This window comes from Elephas maximus, chromosome 2 (assembly GCF_024166365.1).
Source record: "Elephas maximus indicus isolate mEleMax1 chromosome 2, mEleMax1 primary haplotype, whole genome shotgun sequence".
Classification (NCBI taxonomy): Eukaryota; Metazoa; Chordata; class Mammalia; order Proboscidea; family Elephantidae; genus Elephas; species Elephas maximus.
Window position 1 is genome coordinate 213,621,043 of NC_064820.1, and position 13,669 is coordinate 213,634,711.

At 50.2% G+C, this 13,669-nt stretch overlaps 1 protein-coding gene across 8 annotated transcripts in view; it reads right to left on the reverse strand.

Moving 5' to 3' along the window:
- EPN2 (epsin 2) overlaps nt 1-11,231 on the reverse strand; it is a 111,811-nt gene extending 100,580 nt beyond the window's left edge. For all 8 annotated transcript variants that reach the window (XM_049874693.1, XM_049874688.1, XM_049874691.1 and 5 more), the window contains exon 1: nt 11,105-11,231. The gene's annotated coding sequence lies outside the window, so the exon portion shown is untranslated. The remainder of the gene's footprint in view (nt 1-11,104) is intronic.
- Between the last annotated feature and the right edge of the window lie 2,438 nt (nt 11,232-13,669).

The following is a 13,669-nucleotide window of genomic DNA, read 5'->3' on the forward strand; positions in this document are numbered from 1 at the left end:
AGCAGCCAAGTGCTTAACCATCACACCACCAGGGCTCCTTAATGTCATCATAACGGTTGTTAAGTGGAAGAAGGGGCAGAAACAGAGTCAGGGTCAGAGTGATGAGATGTGAAAAAGAAGGGACTGGCCACTGCTGGCTTTGGAAACAGAGGGGTGTCAAGAGCCAAGGAATGTGGGCAGCCACTGGACGCCGGAAAGGACAAGGACACAGATTCTCCTATGGCCCTGCCAGACACCTAGGTTTTAGGCCCACGGTGCCCGTGTGACTTCTAACTCACACAGCCTTGTTGTTTTAAGCCAGTATGTAATTTACAGCTTGCTATCTTTTTTTTTTTTTTTGCAGCCACAAGAAACTGACATAGCAACCAACTTTAATTTCACAAAGAGGCACAAGACACATCTGTGGGCTGTATCCAGCCCATGGGGCCACTGGTTTCCAGTCCAGACTCAGGGGACTGGAGGCTGGGGCCTGCTCCTCGGGCCAGCTCAGCACCTGGCACAGTGGCCTCTTATGTGCACTTGAGTTAACCTTGAGGCCCCTCACCTTTACAGCCTGTTATGCATTGAATTGTGTCCCCCAAAAATCCGTGTTGTAAATTCTAATCCTGGTGGCACAGTGGCTAAGAGCTAGAGCTGCTAACCAAAAGGTCAGCAGTTCAAATCCACCAGCCGCTCCTTGGAAATCCTATACGGCAGTTCTACTCTGTCCTACAGGGTCACTATGAGTCAGAATCAATTCCAAGGCAATGGGTTTGGTTTTTGGTTATACCTGTGGTTGTAATCCCATTTGGGAATGGGTTTTGTTATGTTAATGTGACAGTACTAGTATACGGTGTGTTTTAAGAGCAGATAACAAAAGCAAGCAGAGATGGGGCAAGATAGTTGCCAAGCAACAGGAAGATCACCAAGGCACGGAGAAATAGAAGCTGAAAAGAAACAAGGACCTTCCCCAAGAGCTGACAAAGAGAGGAAGCCTTTCTTCCCCTAGAGCCGGCGCCCTGAATTTAGACTTGTAGGCTCCTAAACTGTGGGAGAATAACTGTCTGTTTGTTAAAGCCACCCACTTGTATTTCTGTGATAGCAGCAGTAGATGACTAAGGCACAGCGCTAAGAGGCACCAGTGTGATAGAGAAGAGGGCTGGCGGGGCCAGCAAGGAGCAAGGAATGAGGGCAGCTGCTGAAGGCTGGTAAGGCCGGAAACCAACCCACAACCAGCACAGCAGGGTGAACAGAGCTGTGCTCACACCTCCCAAGGTCAGTGGAGACCCAGCTCCCACCCACTTGTGAAAGTCTCCAGGGATTTCTGGAGGACAGCCGCTCACTTGCAGAGGGGTTGTACTCCAAGGGGCCTGCTGACCAGTATCAGCACAGACACCACCTAGGACCCTGAGAGGCTGGCTTGGACTGGGGCTACAGTGGGAGTCTTCTCAAAGCCACCCTCCCACTACAAAGAGAAAAGGGCAAATGCTCTTTGGGTCCTTTGGGAGCAGCCTCCAGTCCCCCTTCAAGCCACCCACAGGGCACTTTCCTGCTCACACTCCTTCCATGGCTCCCAGCACCTCACCAGTGAGACAACTCTGGTTTTTAACAGCAGAGACACTTTTCTGATGAGATCTTAGCAGGGTCAGAGGTACTCTGAGCAGAGCCACGTGGAGGACCCACAGTCCTGCCCACCCACCACCAAAATATGGTATGAAAACCACGCCCGACAAGTTGGCTCTAGAAGCTCTCGGCCTGCTTGCCCTGTGCCGCTGGGCCTCGGCCTACCTTTCCAGCCCAGCTGCTCCACGCCCCGGCTCACACCCCGTGCTCAGGCAGGTGTGCCACTTCCACCACTGGCCTTGCACAAGCCTCCTCTTTCCTGTCTGTGCCCCAGAACGCCCACTTTTCCTCCAACAGCCCACCTCAGCATCATTCCCTCTGAAGCCTTCTCTGACCCCAGTTCCATTTGCAGTGTCTGACACCACTTCCTAAGCATCTCACCAGCCCTCTCTCCAGGCTGACCGGAGTTGTCCACAGTTCAGTCGCCTCCCTCAGCAGACTGGGCCATTTGAGGGCAGGAATGTACGGATTCACAGCTAGTGGCACATCATACACAGGTCCTCAAGAGACATTCAATAAGGAATGAATGGTTTGGACTATAAACTGATTTTCTGCCACAAATAGCACATATCATTCTGATGCTGGGATGTGCACTGAATGCACCGGGTTTAGCCTAACCTTTGACTAACAGGTGAATTTATCTAAATTAGGAATTCTAAACTACAACTACCTTTAATAAAATTACTTTAAAGAAATATGTTAAATTTTACAAGTGCTGTTTACTACAGTGATTACAATTAAGGGGTCTGAGAAGGAACTTGGCCTGCAGGCTCGAAAGAACCTACGGGAAACTTCTCATGCACTCTGTCCAAACCCATTGCAGACGGGCTGATTCCAACTCATAGTGACCCTCCCTATAGGACAGAGTAGAACTGCCTTATAGGGTTTCCAAGGAGTGGCTGGTAGATTCGAACTGCTGACCTTTTGGTTAGCAGCTGTAGCTCTTAACCACGTGCCACCAGGGCTACAACTGGCTAAAATCAGGCTGCAGCAAGGAGTATGGGCGAGGAGTACCGTATCAGCTGATCACAACCTCAGCCCCTTCCCTCACCTGGTTTGCACTCCTTTCTAAACCATCCCCTTTTTTCAAAGGTGCTCGAGGGTGACTTTAGCCTCTCTGCCTCTCTCTCACCCCCATTCCACCCTACCTGCCACCCTCCTCCCTCTGCTCTCGGCCCATCCAGTTCCTCTAAAAAAGCGCAGGGCCCCAGCACCCCATGCATTATGGTAAGGGCTTCCTGATCTCCTTAGCTCCAATTTCCTCCCATCTCCCAACCCCTGACACTCCCAGAAGCTACCCAGAGCACACAGTTCAGCTTCTCAACCACACAGACCATTAGAATGGTCAGGGCCATTTCAAAAAGCCACTGGTCTGCAGTGGATCCAGGCTTTTTCAAAAGCTCTCCAGGCCGTGTGACTTGTAGGTGCAGGCAGGAGTGATAGTTGCGGGCTTGCAGGGTTTCAAATCACAACTTTCTGGCCAGCATTCAAAGTCTTGACTCTTCCAGCAAGGAGCTGTCCTGGCCTCCCTTCATTCTCTGGCATGGCCTCTGCGTTGTCTCCTGGACTGGCTGCTGTCTGTCCCATCTCACAGGAACCATCCTGGGCCAGGCGCTCAGCCAAAGGAGTCACTCCACTTTGCAGGCACCACCAGAGGCCCCTCCCTAAATACAGGTTGCAGCACGCCCTCCCCAGGGACCACCTAGCTCCCCACAGCCAGCCAAACTGAACCCGGAGGCAATAAAGCTCCTGCAGCCATGGGCCATACTCTCCCACTGCCACCCACCCCCCCAGCAGCTGCACCCACATGGACATGCACAGTGCCCAAGCCTATTCAAGCTCTTGCTCCCGCCTTCTCATATCTGCTGTCTACTCCTGGGTACATGCGGTCCTCTGCCCTTCAAGGGCAGCTCAAACCCCACCTTCCCCTAACACCCTACCTGGCTCTTTTCTCCATGTCCCAACCTCTTCCTATAAAAAATCACCAACCACCAGCTTTGTCTTCTGAAATTTAGACTAAGTTCTTGGCGGCAAGAAAGCTGGCATTTCATCTACACCGGTAACTGTTACTCTTATGACCACACATTGCTTGTTTTCCAAACTAGCACAAATCTCAAATATTCTGTCCTTGAAATGCCAATACTTTTACATCTCCCTGACTGCCTCTCCTAAAATGGTTTAAAAATTATTTCTCAGATCATATTTCCCCAATTTTTGAATCCAAAAGTACCGCCATTATACCCAGGACAGCTCTGGGTGTCAAAGAGGCACTCGATGAGGACATATTTCAAGAAAAAAATGTACAATTTTGATTTGAGCCTGCCAGCATTCTCTTATTGCAAAGAATTTTGGCCGGGGGGGTGGAGGGGAGGGATAAGAAGGGCTGTGTTTTAAGAGTAACTTTTAGCTCTCATCTATTTATTCACCTCAGAGTTTCAAAGAGTTTACAAAATAACAGATTCTAATTCAAAACCCCAGGATCCGACTAGCTAGCACAGGGCAGATAGTGACACAGAGCTGGTTAGAGAAGCAGTATGCCTAGGCTGAGGATCACAGAGTAAAAACAAATGGTTCCTTCCTTCAAAGGGCAATTTGGCCAACTGTTTTAACAAAGCTTTGCAAACACGAACCCCTCACCAGCCCAGACTTCCTCCTGGCCAGCCTGGTGGGGGCACCCCCATTCCTGCTGTACCCATCCAGAAGCTGAGGTCCTGAACGTACTTCTGTGGCCCTACGCAGGTTGTGATGAGGCTTTGAAATACGACAGGCTGGGGCTGAATTCAGGTCCTGTCAGCCACAGCTGGGTGAGGTGAGCAGGCTTACCTCCTCTGGACCTCAGCTTGCTCATCTGAGAAATGCCAACTTTCAGGGTGGTTGTGAGGGCAATTGCTGAGCGATGCTGTGGAATTAACAGTGGTTATGAGTCAGCCACAAGTGACAGCAGATAACAGCTCCAGCACTTACTGGCTGTGTGGCCTAGGGCAGGTTGCTTAACCCCTCTGAACCTTAGTTTTCTCACATGCAAAGAGAAAAAAGGTGACAGGCCTTGCAGAGTCATCATGAAAATTAAATACTGTACATAAAAGGAGTACAATAGGGCCTGGTACACAGGAGACATTCAAAAAACACCGGAGTTCACTCATCACCCCCTACTTGTTCGGTTCTGATAGACAAGTTGATAATTACTACTGGAGGGAAAAAAAAAAATTTTCAAGCTCTAAACACCGAAGAATATTTAATTAATCTGAATTGTTGGAGAGAGGAGGAAGGACTTCCAGTAACACCGATGGCCCATCCCTGAAGGCCCCATGGAACCTGCTCGGTGCCCACAGGCACCCCTCTCTGCACTGTCCAGTTGACAGTGAATGGCTTGCTGATGTGGAAATGATGAAGCTGCTTTTCAAACAGAGGCCCACACTCACTGCCACTGGAAGGGCGCTGACTTCCTACATTCCCCTCATTAAGGAAAGCATCCCCAACAACTCACAGAGCGACAATGCCTGTGACTACCTCCAGTCCAAATTATAATCACTCAGAACAAAGTGAAAGCACCTCTTTGGGAAACCAAATTTCCCTCCCAAATGTCATGCCATCATCTTCAGAGCACTATTTGGAAGCATTTAAGAGGCAGAAAGGAGTTGGTATTTTTTAGTTCCCCCTGCACAGCCAGGCCCTACGCTACCCTTTCATCCCAACAGGTCCCTAGAACAGCAGGAGCACTGCACTACAAATGCAAATCGTGGGCCCAACCCCAAAGCCAGGGACTCAGAAACCCTGGGGAGGAAGTAGCAGTGCCTTTATGAGCCCTCCAGGTGACTCTGAGGCACACTGTGGGATGGCTCTGGAGGTCTAGTCTGTGAGGTGGATACTCTCTGCCCCCCTATCGCCCCACTCTGGACATGAGGAAGCCAAAGCTCAGCACTCACAGTGTCCAAAGACAGGAGGCCAATTTGTACCCACATCTGACGCTTTCTACCATCTGGCCTTTGTAGCCAAACGGTATGTACCACTTGGCGCTCTCAGTTGAGTCTCCAGGACCTAGGGATGACATGACCTCCAGAGAGGTAGGGGTAAGAGAAAAGCCGAAGGCTGCACTCAAACGTGATTCCCCATAGATGCTTTTCCATCCCTACCCCGCATCAGCCCTGGTGATCAGCCCCGGTGATCAGCCCCCAGGACAAGCCTGCTGCTCCCTGTCCTGCTCACCCACAGGTTACCACAAGGAGAGCACAGGAGTGCCTTATGCAAAGCTCCTGTGGGCACTCAGTCCCTTGCACTCCTGTGAACAGAGAGAGCGAAGCTACCTGTTCTGTCCCTAGAAGGCTTCAAAGTATAGCACACTTCGCCTGGACCAGGACCAGCAAGAAGCAGAGCCAGGAAAAGGCTCCCACACCTGGGTTTGCAGGGATGAGTCACCAGAAAGAACCCAGTGTTTGTACAGAGAGCGCTTTAACAATGTCCAAGATCTGGTTCAAACCCAAATCTAGTGTGTGTCAGCCAAAGTGGTCCCTCAGATTCTTGACATTCAAACCACACTGCTTTCATAAAGACTACCTCCAGGAAAAAGGCAGGAATCGTCTTATGCACTATTTCCAACCTTCTGAGTAAACTTGGTGGGGACTTTCAAATCATCAGTTTATCCTGTAATTTAAATGATTACCCAATCTGCCTGGTGGCTTTCTAGAGGAGCTGATGGAGTAGAAGGGAACCAAGTTTGGGAATCACACAGATCTGCCCTGAATCCTTACTGGGCCAATGCTTTGCAGGTTGCTTAACCTCTCTAGGCCTCAGTGTTTCCACTCACAGGTGGCTGTACTCCCTACCTAACAGGGTCAACGTGAAGGTGAAATGAAATACTTTTTAATAAAATGCTGTTAACACAGCTTTGTATTTCAAAGCAGCCCCAGCATAACAGCCTGACTGGAAGTAGGTACAGTTCAACAGGCCATAAATGGAATGATCTCATGCACACTGAACTGCCTGTGTACTTATTTCCCTGTGATTGTTTTTCTAACTAAGTTTCTATTTTTAGACACCTTGAACAAGCTAATTGAGACCAAAGAAAATTCCATTGACTAACACCAGAAAACTAGTTAATTTTCAAAAATTCAACAGATGGACAGAAACAGTCATTTCACAACACGATTGACAAAAACAAAATGTACTCTTGTAGTGACTTTGTTTATGGTGATGGGAAAGGTGGCAATGAATGTGGGTGATAAGTGCACAACTTGACTAATGTAAACGATACAACTAGTGGGGCACAGTGGCTCAGCTGCAAACAAAAAGGTCAGCAGTTCAAATCCACCAGCCGCTCCTTGGAAACCCTATGGGGCAGTTCTACCCTGTCCTTTAGGGTCGCTATGAGTCAGAATCGACTCGATGGCAACAAGCTTGGGTTTTTTTTGGTACACAAGAAAAAGGACGAACTGGTAAATGTTATGTTATATATAACTGTGGAACCACCACCAATAAAAAAAGGGGGCTACGACTGCTGATACTACTTAGGCATAAACAAACACCTCATAGTACTAGTTTTCTCGGTTTGAAGGATTAGGGTCACAGTCTCATGGGACAATCCAGTCAACTGGCATCATACTGTTTTAAAAGTTCTGTTGTACCTCCCAATTCAACGAATAGCTTCTGGGGTCTTAAAAGCTTACTAGTGGCCATCCAAGATACAACAATCAGTCTCTATTCTCCTGGAGCAACAGAGGAAGAAGGAAACCCAAGAATCAGAGAAGTAACTGGACTACAGGACTAATTGCCTTCATGAACCACTCCTTCCTCTAACATGAGGCCAGAAGAACTGGATTGTGCCCAGTTACCATTACCTAACATACAGATCAGGGACACAATAGGTGGGTCCTTACAGAAAGCGAAAAAATGTGGAACAGAACTTCAAATTCCCAAAGAATCCAGACTTACTGGACCCACTGAGCCTGGAGGAACCCCTGAGACTATTGCTCTGGGATACTCTTTAAACCTTGAACCAAAACTATCCGCTGTAAGTCATCTTTAAACAAAAAAAAAAAAATTAGCTCAAAAAGTAAAGAATGTCGTCCTTAAAAATTGCACTCTTTTAAAAAATTATCTATACAAGACCAAAGGGACAATAACTCTAAAGCACTGACAAGGCATTGAGGCACTGAGTCTAAATTAATGGGGGTGAAAAAACTAGAGCAGAAATAAGAATGGTGACACAATGTGAAGAATATAACCAATGTCACTGAACAACAGGTGTAGAAACTGTCAAATGGGAGCATGTTTTGATGTGTATATTTTCATCTAAAATAAAATAAAAATGTACCCTCTCTCCAGCCTCAATATTCTTGATGATATTATCCCACATCATTCAATCTACTGTTAACCTGCAGGAGGGCTTTAAGCAAGCCTTGCCACCCCTGTGAGACTTGGCTTCTCATGTGAGGTGGCAGGTATGATCAGATTCTGAAGTCCAATGCTTACTGGCTGAGATCTTTGGGATATAACCTAAGCCCCTGGGTCTCGGGTCCTCCTCTGCAGAAGTGGTAACACCTGTGCCTGACCTGTGACTACCTGAAACTGAAGCTCAGGTAGTTTCTGCTCTGGACAGGGAAGTAAAGCCTGGAGGAGGGGATCAATATGTCTGTTCCCCTGCCCAGAACCACTTATTCACCCCACAAGCCTTGACTGAGCACCTAGCACAAGTCAGAGACTTAGCTGTGCACTAGTGAAGAAAGCCAGGGAAAGGCAGGGCAATCACTGGCCTCAAAGATGTCACAGTGTAACAAGAGCAGGAGATACACAGCCAACATGACAAGTGCTCCGGCAGATTACCAGGGGTGGTAAGTTTGGAGAGCAGGGAAGAAGGGGCCCTGACCCTGGTGGAGTCGGCTTGCAAAGGCCTGACACAAGATCTGTTTAAATGGAACACAGGAGTAGAAAGTTCGGCAGTGAAATGAGGGGGTGTCAAAAAAGAAAAACCAAACCCACTGCCATCGAGTCAACTGCAACTCATAGCAGCTTTATAGCACAGAGTAGAAATGCTCCACAGGGTTTCAAGGCTGTAAATCTTTATGGAAGCAGATTGCCACATCTTTCTTCCACAGAGCGGCTGTTGGATTCAAACAAGTGACCTTTCGGTTAGCAGCCAAACATTTTTAACCACTGTACCACTAGGGATTCCTCACATCCTGCCCAACCTCAAATTCCCCAAATCCCAGAAGCCTTCAGCTTCTCCACAGCTCAGGGTCACCAGCTACTCACACCATGAAATGGCAACAACTAGAGTCATCTATGTCCCACCAGCTTGACAGGATGGTTCTGGGAACAGTGAGAGTGTACTCACCAAAAAGCTTTAAAAACTGTCATGAGCTTCCCAAAAGTATGACAATTCCATATATGAAAATCTCTTAGCACAAATAACTGAAAGTTACCACTCTTCCTAATGAAATTTCAAAAACAAAAAAAAAAATTAAGTGCAGGAAAGACAAGCTATTAAAACAAATCATGGTCCCCAAAACTTTTCAAATATTTTTGCAGGACTCTTGTCAGAATCTCAGTTCTTGAAAAATTCAGGCCTCATTACGGACAACAGTCACATTAAAAGGCAACTACTTCTACAAATGATCTCCACAAAGAATGAGTCATTTTTGAAGACTCCCTACAGAATGATAGGTGTCAACACCTGAAAGTTTTCCATCTTTTCACACCTCTCTGACAAACTCTGCTGGAGACAGCTCTCCAGAGAGCTCCCAGCCATCAATTGAGCTCAGCGTTCAGAGAGGCAAAAAGGCTCTCTAAACATGGAGAGGTTGGTCAATCTCACAGGACAATCCAAACTTGCCTCCTGGCCAAGGTTTGAGGGATGATCTCCTGAATCATGCCTCCTTACAGTAATTTGCACTTTATTACACTCCTTAATAGCCAGCATCTCATCTGGTGCTTACAAAAGAATAGCTCAGGGAGACTGCAAAGGATGACCAGGCCAATTTTAAAACTAAGGACACAAGTAAGGTTTAAAAATATGAAGTATAAAAGTACGGATAAATAAAAAATGAGAAGATCTAGGTGCACTTCCCAAACACAATCACAAGCACCTGTTCAGATGCAAACCGTAGCCCATTTGACGTTCATTTAAATACAGATGAAAACTTAATTACCAGTGCAAACTCAATCGCTGCCTGCGGGGATTCACACATGCTCTTGTCAGCACCCACCGTCAGATATCCAGAGCTACAAGATGCACACTCTTACGTAATGGGGCGAAGGGGTGGCCTATGGAAAATTAAAATTCACCTTTTCCAATCATTTTAACTCCTTGTTCCAACCCCTTCTTCCAAATGGTATTTTCTGGAAGTGGAAGGGAAAAATTTATACTTCTCATCTTTTTCTGTTCATTCTCTTGTGTGAATGCTAAAAGGTGGACGTTAGGGGTGATTCCCAAACATCTCTCTCAAAAAACAAATCTAAAATGTGCTGGGGAGAGCCCTGGAGGCCAAGCTTCTAGCTCTGGCTCTGACAGAGTATCACCACGTGACTCTCGGCAAATCACTGCATCTCTGGGTCTCAGTTTCCCCTATCTGAACACTAACGGTGGCTCTCTTAAAGCAGATTTCAGACGCGTCCCCAGGGCAGCACACCAGTTTAGGGGCCCCAGAGGAGCCCCTGGGTGGAGAAACGAGCATTTCAGGAATGAGCTGTCGGGATTTCTGGGGAGGCCAGGGTGCCCACCCCCGCCACCCACGCCTCCCCCGCCCCCCGCGAAGCCAGTGGACCAACTTCAAGTCGCAAACAAAAACCTGTTGGCACGGTCTCCTCCAGGAAGACTGCCTATGGAGAGAGAGAGAAAAGGTCTCCTCCAAGAGGCCGGCCCCCACGCACCCTCCACCCACCCCACTAGACTCGCAGGAGCTGGGCGGGGTCTCTCTAACCCACGCGGAACAAAAGGCAGATGGAGCCTGGCTCTGCCGCCCCCATCCCCGCTGTGCTGTGGGGGTGGGACGGGGAGAGGGAACCTGCTCCCCGGGGAGAGAACGGGGGCTCCGCTTCAGTCTGAAGGAGGGGGGGTACAGGCCAGGATCCTGGACAGAGAAGAGGACCCCCTTCCCCAATTCCTGGAGGGAGCGGGGGCTGTGCTCTGCACGGGGGCGGAGAAGGGAGCAGGCTCGGGAGGAAAGGGAGCCCATCAGGGGAGGGGGTAGAGGGCAAGGACCAAAACGGTGCTCTGGGTCTGGGGTGGGAGTCAGGTGAGCCCCCACACCCTGAGGATATAAATGGAAGAGTGTCCTGATAGGGAGACCGGGTCCTTGCAGAAGAAAGAGGGATCCAGACGAAGAGGAGGCCATGCTCCAGCCTGTGAGGCGGGGCCTGGCAGGAAAGAAGGGGGTCGCTGCCTGGGGCGGCGGGGTGCATGCTCTGGGGGCCTTGCTGGGAGCCTGCGCTCGGGGGGCGTCCGCGCCCTGGGGAGGGAAGGCTCCGTGCCCGGGGCCCCGCTCCGGACCCCCCTAGCCCCGCTCACCTCCGCTTCTCCAGGCCGACCCGGTGCGCGACTGCGGCCGCCGGGAGCACTGCGAACGCAGGAGCCGCCAGAGCCTGCGGAGCCGCCGCCGCGCCTGGCTCCGTTTGACACCCACACGCCAACATGGCCGCCGGGAGGGGGCGCGCCGGCTGCGTGCGCGCGCCCACCGCCCACACCGCCCCGCCCCCGCGCGCGCCTCTGGCCCCAGCGCGCGCCCGCCAGGCCCGCCCCCCATAATCCCCCCCCCCCCCCCCGCCTCCCCGCCCCCAACAGCCCGTTCCCCGCGCGCGCCCGCCCGACGTTCTGCGCACTGTCCCACACCCCGGCTCCCCCGCGCTGTCCCAGTCACGCCCGCCGCACGGACTCCAACCGAATCCTAGCCCGGTGTATGCCCCACACGCCCCGCTTGCACGGCCCACGACCCCACACGAACCCACGCCCACAACGAAACTCAAGAACACTTAGCCTCTCACGCAACCGGGCCACCTCACTCAGAGCGGGGCAAATTCCCACGTACTTCCCACACATACCACACCGCACCCACACACGTTCCCAGAGCAGTACTGGGCCCCAGGAGGCTATGCAGAGCTCAGCTCTTCACCTGGCAATGTGCATATGAAAACACTGTTCAGGTAGTGGCCTCCCTCGAAGGGGGAGACGGGGTGGGAGAGGGAGTGGGAGCGGCCTCCGAGGAGCTGGGTGCTGGGGGCACGGTATGTTCCCTTTGGGAAAGTTCTTTGATGTAGGCTTGACATTTGATCGCTTTTCTGTTTGTTTGTGTGTTATACTTAAGCAAAATATAACAGAATCATTACTCCGAGAAGGGGTCCATAGGCCTCCCCAGATTGCCAAAGGGGCTTATGGCGTGAAAAGAGTGGTGACTCCTGGCTCCCCATCACCCTCAAGGTTGCAGACACCCTCATGTAAGCTCATGTCTCCTCACCGGCCTCATACACCGGCACACCCGGAGCATTGTGAACAATCTCCTCCCTTTGACTCAGTCAGCACCACAAGGCACCCTGGAGCCTCACAGCTGACAAATGTGGCCCGGTAAGGGTGGAAGTATGCAAAGACCCTCAGTGGTGAGATCCCAGGGGATGAACTGGGACTTGCTAGGTGGACAGAAAGCACCACTCCTGCAGCCTGGTTCCAGGGAGGCCTATAGGACATCAACGCTTGGCCAAGCTCTGGTTTCAGGGAAGCTGGGTCCAGAAGTCCACTCTTTCCTTCCTCAATGAGGGACACTTTTCTGAGTCTCAGGTTCCTCCTCCCTATAAAGGGACCAAATGGATAAAAGCATCCCTTCTGGTTCTCACACGGTGGGATGTAGAATTCCCTTCTTCAGAAAAAAATGAGAGAGAGAGAGAACAAGAAAATACATACAAACCCACATGACCATTTTCCTTTGAAAAATCCAACACTTGTAGTTTCTAGATGCTAGAAATTGTCCCCAAAGTTTGCTACCCCCTCCCGCTGCTTGGTGTTCCTTCTCTACTGAGAGCATGGATTAATTAAGCCTTATGTAGCACCCTCTCTCACAGCCCCTCTCTCAATTCATCCTCATGGCCATCCCTTGAGGTCTGTCAGCAGCCCTGTTTCCATTTGACAGACGCAGCACATGGCAGTATTGGGATTCAAATCCAGGTCCTGACAAGTCTGGAGCAGGTAACTAGTCTTGCTAGGGTGCAGAATAAGCCAGATGCTCTGTCCCAAGTAGCCCAAGGGCACAGGACAGGAGAGGCAGCATTCATCTGCCCTCCGAGGACTGGAGGTTGGTTCCAGGTGCATAAGATAGAGTGGTCAGGGCAGGTCTGAATGGTGAATTTCAGAACCAGACAGAGATGGCTGTGCAGGTCAGGGATGTCTCTGGGGTCAGGGGAGGAGGGCTTCAAGGGAAAGCCCCTACAGGGAAGGATTGACAGACAGCAGGCAGGGACAGACAGCATGCTGGGTGAAAAGAGTCACCTATATTCAAAACCATTTGCCCAGCAGAAAGAGCCTGGTGCCAGTTCAATGTTCTAGTAGTGCCTGAAGTGCTCTAACTTTAGAAGGAGGAGAGAGAATCGCCATCAGCACAAAGTTGATTTCTATGAGGTGGAGGTCAGACACACCTCCACCATCCAACCTTCTTACCAGTTCTAATACCAGCCACCCCTCCCATGCCACACTCTACTTCTCTGCTGGGTGTGATAATTCATTGAAATGGCTATACAGCACTCACAGACCACACTTACTGTTACGTGGTTTATTAGGGAAGCAACAGTACAACTCAGGATCAGGATCAACAGGCTACAATTTGGGATGAGGATCAGGAAGCATGTAGGCAAAATCTGGAAGGCTCTCCCAAAGTGGAAAGCACATCCCTCCCTTTTTCAGTGCAGGACGGCTCTCTCAGCTCCTCTCGGCAGTGCAAGCAAGCAGGCCTTTTTCTCTACCGTGCAGGTTGTCATGGATTGAATTGTGTCGCCCTAAAATGTGTGTCAGCTTGGCTAGGCCATGATTCCCAGTATTGTGTGGTTGCCTAACATTTGTGATTTGATGAAATTGTCCTATGTGTTATAAATC